Genomic DNA, 10196 nt, shown 5'->3' with positions numbered 1-10196 from the left:
CGAGTAGTGTAGGGTTTTGTTTGTTGGTGCAACTAACTCTCAACCTCGGTCAAGACCCCCTAAGCCAACAATTTATGAAGGAAATGAAATGAAATAAAAATTTAAAACAAAAACACAAAGACATATTAAAACATGGTTTCATTTAATAAATAGAAAATGTTGAAACTATATGCATGTAGAAAGAAGACAAGGTAGCTCAAACTATGGTAGCTTATCTTTGAGAAGAGATGTAACAACTATTCACCTTCTTGAACTGGGTTACAATGAGCATCAATGACCTTTATTATTATGAAGAAGTGATGAAAAACTATAAACATTCGAAAACCTAATTGTAGGAGATGAAGTGGCAAAGGCTTATGGACCTTGACGAGGTAAGTTGGAACATAAGATTCCGAGGGTCGTAGCTTTTACATACAATCTCCATTTGGCATGCATGATTTCATGTCAGAAATATCTATCATAGGAGTACAATGTTCGACCTAAGATTGCCACCTTGTTTCGCAAAAAAAATGTTGTTTGGGGCATTAGAATGGCTTGGGAAGTTTAGGATGTGAAAATTGACAAAAGTAGAAAGCTACCAAAATATGAAAATTGTATTGTGAGTTAGCGGAATAGGTGGGTCACCACTGATATCCAACTCAATGATCCTCCCACATGAAGCAATGGCCTCTATTGAATTGAGTGCCTCGATGAGATGGGGAAACTTCTTCTAAACTTGGCCCCTAGTGAGCCACTCGCGATGTTGCAAGAGCTAGCCTGCTTTGACAACTTGATACAACTGAAACCATTGTTGGCGAGTGCTCTTAATATGTGTCCCCATAATTTGAACAATTGTGGCATTTTCAATGCAATTGGGTTTGACTTATGTCGATTTCAGTTTCTATGCCATTTTTTATGTGTCCAATAATTGTGGAAAGTATGGACAAAGGTGGTCCACATTGAGCACTAGGTGCACACCAATGAATGGGGGGATAGTAGGATACTTAGCTCAAATGAATTGTCACCCACAACCTTGGTGATGGTATGAGGTCCATAGGAGAGTGGTTGAAGCTTTTGAAGGTCCCCTGCAAGGTATTCCTTCTATAGATACAACCAAATCTTATCTCCCACTTGAAACCTTTGTGTCTCCCACTTGAGACTTTTGTGGTACCCAATGTTGATAATGACATTTTTTATACTTAGTATTAGCTTGTTGTAAGATATCATGCACCTCCTAGTGTGCTAAGATCATTCAATAAACTTCACTGTTTTATGAGCTTCATATTGAACATCTCTAGACTGTGTGTATGTAGTTGCAAGAGGTAGTGCAACGACAATGGGAACTAATGGTTGAAACCCCATGCTCACGTGAAAGGGGTTGTGGGTAGTTGAGTTATGGAGAACTTTGCATTAGTTGTGTTAAACATAGGGTGGTTGAAAAATTATTGAATTTAAACCCTAAAAAAAGGGTGATGTTATGTTACTACTTTTGCATTTGAGTGTTTTTTTCATGTCTTTTGTAGTCATGATAATTAACCTTTAATGCCATGATTGGGAAATGTTTGAGTTTGTACCGTAATAACTAGCCTTGATCTATCTTAGCTCTAGAACTACCAAGCATCAAGAGGGATCAAATCTATTTTCATTGTAAAAGAGGTTTGTATATCAAAAGGTATGATCCCTCTCAATTTGATGCACTTAAAATGTTTACATTACATTATATTAATAGTTTTATTTAATTCTATTTTATTTTTATTTTTATGGAGTTTGATATAATCAAAATGTTAAATTTTACATTAAAACGTCTCTCCCACATAAATACCTCTTTGCACAACAACAATAATAGTAATAATAATTATAATAAAAGGTGATGTTGCATCGTGTCAATTTTGTATTTCAAGAAAGCTTTTCATGTCTTTCATAATCATGATATTTTGTTTTTAATATCATGGTTGAGGATTTTTGAAATTTTAGCCTTAAAAATTAAAAAAGGCTATTGTTTGATTACTACTATTCAAAATCAACATGAAAATCATGATTTAATGAGACCTCCAAAAAAATAAAAACTCGTCAAGTTAGTACAATGTTTCCCCTATTAATACATCAATTGCATTTACTTTTCTATTTCTATTTAAAGAAGAACCTTGAATATATTTTACTTTTATTGTAATAGGAGATGTTTTCTTTTCAACCTTCTTTCTCTGGAAATTTTAAACTATTTACTCTTCCATGGTTTTAGCTTTGATAACTCAAAAAAGGAAATATTAGCTTCGGTTCTCTTCATATTTGCAATGATATTAAAATCTAATATATCATAAACAACCAAAGTCTTAGTAATTGTTTTATGAGAAGGTTGATACTTTTTGGATATAGGGGAAGGTTGATTTAAAGTAGTGGGCAGAGAGCCTTTGATTGGCCTGTTTAGATTGTTGATGTTTATCATCATCATCAATTATTCCTTCGATTAAATATTAGATGATATTCATTTCAGGAATATTTTGACTGCTCTTAGAATCAACATCTTCTTTCTCTTCATAGTTATTATCAACTGAATAAATTTTATTACTTTATTACTAGTAAGTGGAGGATTTATTTTGAATGGCCTCCCTGATTTAATCCAAGATGAATTTTCTACTTCATTTTTCTTACTGTCAATAATATCATAAGAAAAAAATCTAACTAAATTACGCAAACTGTAGATATCTAATATTTCTTTGTTTTTCTTTTCTTCTACCCATTTAGTTGGAACTAATTTCTCGGGAGTTGAAAAACTTATTTTTTCTTGTACAGAAGATTTACTAGAAATGTTCATCATCTCCTTCTCAACTTTAATATTTTCTTACATAGTTTCCTTTAATGGGATCTTTATTGTTATCTTAACAAAAAAATAATTGACAAAGGAAAAGAAATAGTATAGAATTGAAGAAGGACATTAGTTAAAGGTAGGTTTATATTTGATAGGGATTTTACTCAACAAAATTAACAATATGTGATTGAAATATTTCATCTTATCTTAGAGTTCAGGAGTTAATGCTTCCCATGATTTAACATCACCAAATTTATTTAAAAACCATTCCTTGAAATCATTCCAATTTATTATGGATGACTATGGCAGTGCAAAACACCAAATAGAGACCTTCCCCTCAAACGTAAAAGGGAAAATATGACAAAATATATTCATGTTGTACACCCACAATACCCAATAGGTTAAATACTAGCATAAACAAATTAATATGATTATCTAAAAATTATTTGTTATCCCGATCAAATTTCCGAAGAAATACTCCTTTCGTAGGTCATGTTAAACATAAGGGACTTGAAATACTCCTAAAAATAGACAACGATTTGAGGATCTATTCTTAGTCGTGATCTGTGTATGAAGGCAGCTTCTGTGTCTGAAACTAACGATTGTACCACTCTTCTTGGTTCCTTTCCTTTAGGTAATATATTGAATTGGCACTTGACCTAGTTGTCTTGCTTATGATCTCCTTAAAAATCCGACTTGATTCAATTGGCATATATTGTTTCATTTTCTCGGTGATATTATAAATTTTAATTTACAGTAATAAAGGTTTATATATATATATATATATATGATTTAGGTAGGTTTACAATTTAGTCCATCAGGGAGGGTATGATTTAGGTAGGTTTACAATTTAGTGCATCATGGAGGGTAGAAAACCAAATTGTAGTGTTGTTCAATATTCTCGACAACAGTAGAACTTGAAACTAAGATGTGAATTAAGGGTCGTGTTGGATATTCATGAATTGGATTTATACTAATATGATTTCCATTCCATTTATTATATCTTGCCCTTCTTGTGGGACCAAAATTGTTGTTTCTTGGAAAATCCCTCGTAGACAATGTGGAGAAATCACCTGATAAAGGTCCCAAGTTAAAACTATAATCATTTGGGATGGTGATCCTCACCAATTTGTCAGTCCAGTTGCCACTACAGAGGTTTTGAAATCAACAAAAGTTGATACTATTTTTTTGAGTTTCTATTTCTATGAGGCAAGCTAACACAATAAAAATGAAGCTAATTTAAAATGCAATCTAATTATCATTTATAACCGAGAGTAATCTACTATGAAAACATAAAAATGATTAAATATGAGACAAATAAATAAGTTGCTTATTATTTTAAAGTACTTTTAAAAGAATAATGGTTAAACTAATCATTAGAAATTAAATTATTCAAATAAATAGTTATTTTAATAATTAATCTATATATGTCCATATTTATTTTACTTATTATTCTTATCAAATTAAATTAAAATTTAATTAAAATATATGATTACATGACTATTTTAATCATAGGGCAAGTGATATAGTACTTTAAAAATCATTCCATACATAAATATCAATATTCAATTGCATGAATAATATTATGAAACAATCTAAGAGGAAAATATACAACCATCCTAGCTATTTAAGTTCTAAAAATTTGACTTGACAATAGTGTAATGAATATGTTCTCTGGACTTTCCAAACCTTAATATGACTGGAAAATTCCCAAATAGACATTGGATTAATTGATAAAAAAACAAAAACACTCTCCATTTGACCCATCATTAATGTTAAAATATCCCATTTCTATTAAAAGAAAAATAAAAAATCCCATTGCAATATTCAGGGATCCTTCCGTCAACCTATTGTCATTTTCCTTTCAAATTCATAAACAAAGGATTTTCGTTGGGAATGAATCTCGAAGATATGAATGATTTTCTGGGGTGACTCATCAAAATTTCTCTCACACTAATAAAATTTACCAATAATAATTGTCATCTCCCCTTTCCACTTTGAAAGGAAGTTGTTAATTATTTTCTAGCAAGATGAACAAGGAATTGGTTAATTGAATTTTAAGTACAACTATCAATCTCTTGTAGTTCATTTTTTGTATTTTTTAGGCTCTGATTATATTGTGGCTCCATTGTATTTTTTAGGCTCTGATTATATTGTGGCTCCTTACACACCTATATATATAGAAAGGAGGTTTTTTAATTTGATTATCCAATAATTGATCATTTGTGTAATGCACTAATTTTTAAGTCATTCATCCATCTCTTTTTCTATTATGTGACTTGGTTGCATAACATTTGGTATCAAAGTCTACATAACAATAATAATGTAAGGCCACAACAATAACAATAGGGGCTACAATGACAATAATAATGTCATAATACACTAGTGTTATAGGGAACTAGCAAGATTACATAGCTATTATGTGACATTATGAACAAAGATAACTCCCATCAATTTCTTATAGGCACCAAGACCACCATTGTACAATCAAAACATGAGATATAAGGTTGTAGAAACAATGCCAACTTCACATATACAAATCTTCATTTCAACCTTCAAACAAACATCTAATGAAGAGAAATCAAACTATATGCATATCATAAATCAGTGAAAGACAAGGATGACATCCCTAAACCAGAGACTCTTCAATATCATAGCCATAGCCCAAAATAACAACAAAAAATCAGTAAGATATCATGGAAGTTCTTTACCATTGGCAGAAATTCTTGGTAGTAGCAAGTAATATATAGATCCCTCTCTTTAATGAACAATATATCAAAAGAAACGTCTTCACAAACCTTATTCTCAATCATGCACGAATATGACATTATGGGGCTAGGATGTGATACCTTCGCGAGAAATATAAAGCAAGAATTCCAGACTCCATGAAACCAAATCAATAGGAAGGTAATAAACACTCAACTGACCCTCAAGACCTTAGCTATGAAGGAAAAAGCTAGGGGAAAGAAAAATATGTGAACTCATAGGAAGCTAAGACAGTAAGAAGCGAGATAACCTCTTCTTGGTAGAAAAAAAATGTAATATTATCAGCATATAAAACTCATGTTCTCCTTGACTAAAACATCAATAACATCTAGCAGCAACATGTAAACTAGTATGAATATAAAGCGGTGACATAACGCCAATAAGTAGAAATGTATCAAACACCATCGTTGAAACAATATAAAGCATCAACAAGTACATGCCTCCATAATGAAATAATAGATTATTCTTCAATAACAACATAATATGTGGATATCACAAGTAGAAAATAGATCACCACAACAACAACCTTTAAAAAAAAAACTTAAACCTCCGATCTATGCAAGGATATATGGATCAATATGTTCACATGTTACTAATAGAACGACATCATTTCGAGCATCATGCATCAAGAAAGAACTAATTGAAAGTATATCTAAACATCGAACATGAGAAAAATAATTTCTTGTAAAATCATAAAAAATTATCAATGAACCAATGTAAATATAAGGCAACCGTCATATAGCATTCGGAGACAACTCCATATGGACCATATAAAATAGAATCAACAGATAAGACCTGCAAATTTTGGCTTGTGAAAATATGTCAATGGATAATCTATTTGTCAACTATCACCAAGGAAATATCCACTACACCACTTCATAAAAAAACATTCTCTCCAAAATTCCATAATGGCAACGAATTACTAGTCTGCGAGAATGAAAATAAATATTTTCCTAAACCTCTGCCAGCTGCTCACTGATCAATTTTGACAGCCTTATCAACAATAACAATAGTTGCATGACTCAAGACATGCCAAGGAAACAAAAATTTTCATGATATCTAAACCTTGAGCATACATCTCTGCTGCCATGTGATAAAAAATGTTTCAAAAATTTGCTTTTTCAAAAATTGTATTCAATCACATATGACCGTTCAAACATAAGGCAAAAATAAGTAAATAAAATTTCAGACATCATAGAACTCCCCTAAGTATGTGGTACATACATATCTGTCAATGTAGTCTTCTCCTCTATGGCTGCATTTTTTTAGAATTCTTCTTGCAAAATTACAATACCGCCATATGCTCCCCCTAAGACCATGCAAGCCTCAGTTTTAGAAGGGAGACAGTTTTTATGCCTTTTTCTTCAATATTTTGTTATATTGATCCTTGACACATGCTCCATTATTTAATCTATTGTGTGATCTTCTGTGTGTGATCTTTTCCTTTCGCTTGAGTGTCACACATGAACATTTTGTAGTCTTTGGGATTATGGCCAATGTTGTCCCATGAACAACACCTTATGTGTCCAAGAAACAAAGGATAATATTTGAATCTCTCTTATTCACATAGCCCGTGCAATAAGAATTCTTATACCAAAAATTATTACAAGAGAAACAATATCCATAGAATGATTACAAGAGAAACAATATCCATAGAATGAACTATTTTACCAAACCATAAATGAGCTTGCTTGATATGTACTTTTGTCTAACTCATTCCTCTCCTACACGCTTTTTCACTTTGTAGCAATGTGCCCAAGATTTTGACAGTTAAACATCTTACCACTCTTGGGGATGTAGATGATGTATCTTGTAGAACCTTTGTAAGCTTTACGTGCTAACATTGTTGATGTCCTTCATTCTTTCTATTCTCACTTCTAGTACCATCTATTGTTATTGGTTGTTTAAGTTTTGCTTCTAAACTCATTTCCCCCTTGTGTAGACTAGACTCTCAATCGTTTGAGAGAGATTCTTGCTTTCTCATTAGATGAGTGGATTTCTCAATTAAATCACTTCTCAATGCAAAGACTTTAGCTTCCAATATTTTAAGTTGAACTTCTTTCTCTTCATACTTCTTCATCATTCCTTCTTCAACCTGCCTTCGTTTATCTAAATCAACTTCTAATTAAATTGTTTTTTATTGTATGCAACTCAATCTCATGAAATATTTGTAGTATTTTTTTTTGGTTTTTGTTCTCTATTTAGAGTTTTTAATTTCCTCTTTTAGGGCTACAATCTTGCAATCTTCTTCTCTTTCAGAATTTAATTCAATTGCAAAAGGGTTACCTCCAATTCACTTGAAATCGATTTTGCAGACACCAACCAGCTATAAGCCTTTACCCCAACAAGCTTCAACCAACACTCTTTTGACTATGAGAATACCACTCCCTCTACTGAATCCACCAACAAGGAGCAATCATTCCTTATTCACCAAGCTATCACAATTTGTTGATCCTCTAGGACCACATTTCAGAATGTTTCAAATTAGAACTCTATCCAAAACAATAACAAGTTTATTCCTCTAGTAAAAATCTTAATACATTAACACCAACTCAACAAACAACCCCCAATACATCAACAACATACCAACTCTTAACAACTCAACTATCATTATAACCTATGGCTCTCTAAAGGAATCATATCAACACACAATACATCACTCATACAACTTTGTTCGTAGTGTAACCTAAAACATATGTAAGTATTTTCTAGCAATATTAACCTCCAATCTCCTGCAAACATACTCTCAATTCAACTCCATTAGTAGTGAAATAAATGTGAGAGAACAACTCAACCATGTAGTTTCTAAATGACACATAGATGTAATAATACAACCATGCATATAAACATTCTTTTTGCAATTACAAACATCAAACATATATAAATATGTCATGAAACATTTAGTTTCCATGCAATACATAATTAGTATTTCAATCAAAAGCATAGTAGAAACTCCAAGGTGAAGCCATCCCTTCTAACTCTGCACTGATAAATCTTCCGCAACAAACACAACTAAATGAATATGACACAGGGGCTACCCCAGGTATACCCATAATATGCATGTACAATGCATAATCACATTTGTCCCAGGAATTTTTAACTCTATGCTGAGTTAAATCATCATTACTTATATGGTTAAGGCCCTTTAATAAATCTCATGCGGAAAAATTCATTACAATAGCCCAATATTTCCCTTAATTAATCATCCTTTTTATCGTGATATTATATCTCCACATAACCCTTCATTAACATTTTGTTAATTCCTAATGTCGCATATATATATATCCAAGTCCCATAAACCTTATTACTTTGGGTTATTTAAAAACATAACCCATAAACCCTTTACGTCAGCTCTTTAATCAATTATAAACCTTTATAATTGAAATACACAAAAAAACATGTGATTCATACCTTTTTCCTCTATAATACAACCGTTGCACAGTTTTTGAGATATCCATTTATCGCAATCGTAATATTGCTTCTCCGTGTTCTCACTACAAATGAACCCTTCTCCTTCTCATATGCAATAACGCCAAAACATAAATCATAATTAACAACACTTAATTACATTATTGGGTCCGCCCTTATTGTTTCTCACATTTGACTCTCATATCCTGATCAGTGCTTCCTCAGCGATCGGCACTTGTTGCTATCGGTGTATTGGCCATCGCACTATCACATTCCTATTGTCCATGTCATTTGAATTTTCCAATTTCCGATTTGCGATTGAATCATGACCTTTGATCTAGATCCGATCTAACGGTTCTTGATCAATCGGCGATTGCTCATCACACTTATCCAAGGCCCAATTCCAGTATCTTCATAAGGATCTCGCCGATGCGATTTAATACTCGCCATTGTTCATAAAGATCCAACGGCTACTGTGCACTGATTCTTCACTTCTCCGCTCTTTCGCTTCACTTGGATTTTACGCTGTTTCTTCAATTTTTCTTTGTGGTTCAAGTTTCTTCAAAAGGTTTTTGGGCTTTGCTATTCCATTGCATGACTCCCTCTTGAGATTTCCTCTACAGATTCCTTAATCATTATCATTCTAAGCTTTGATTGAATCTATCAAATGGATTCAAAGATCCTTTTTGATCCACTATCACATGCTTCTCCACTGTGTATTCTAGCGAAATCTACCTCCGTACATATTTGTTATACAAAATATCTAACACACACACAACTCATCATTCGATGCTCAAAATGTACATTCACACAGTTTATTGAATTAAATCTCTAGTAATGTATTTACAACAAATAATCACATAACAAAACTCTCAAGATTCTTTGACTCTCTCTAGCCTGATATTCTAATTAATCACCCCTCTTCCTCTCTTGCCTATAGGCTTACAGACACACCTGTCTCCCTCTCTCTAACCTCTTCTCTTTTCTTCTTTTCAATACTTCATTAGTAGTTTTTTTTTTATAGTTCAGGAACTGTTCTTGAGTTACTTTTTAGTTATTCAATAGTTTCTTCAAACTAATTCCTAACTAATCATAGTCCTCTCATGTTCTCCTACATTCGAAAACATTTACCAATATGTCTCACAATATCTAATTTATTCCTATTCTCATTAAAATCACTCAAAGCCTTAAATATTTACATTAATTCAATACTTAGGAAACCAACTTCCTTAGAACA

Source organism: Pinus tabuliformis, chromosome 6 (genome assembly GCF_031772625.1).
Source record: "Pinus tabuliformis cultivar Carrire ecotype Pingquan chromosome 6, CPIR1, whole genome shotgun sequence".
NCBI classification, from domain to species: Eukaryota; Viridiplantae; Streptophyta; class Pinopsida; order Pinales; family Pinaceae; genus Pinus; species Pinus tabuliformis.
The sequence above is the reverse complement of the archived record's forward strand: the minus strand, read 5'-3'. Positions refer to the sequence as shown.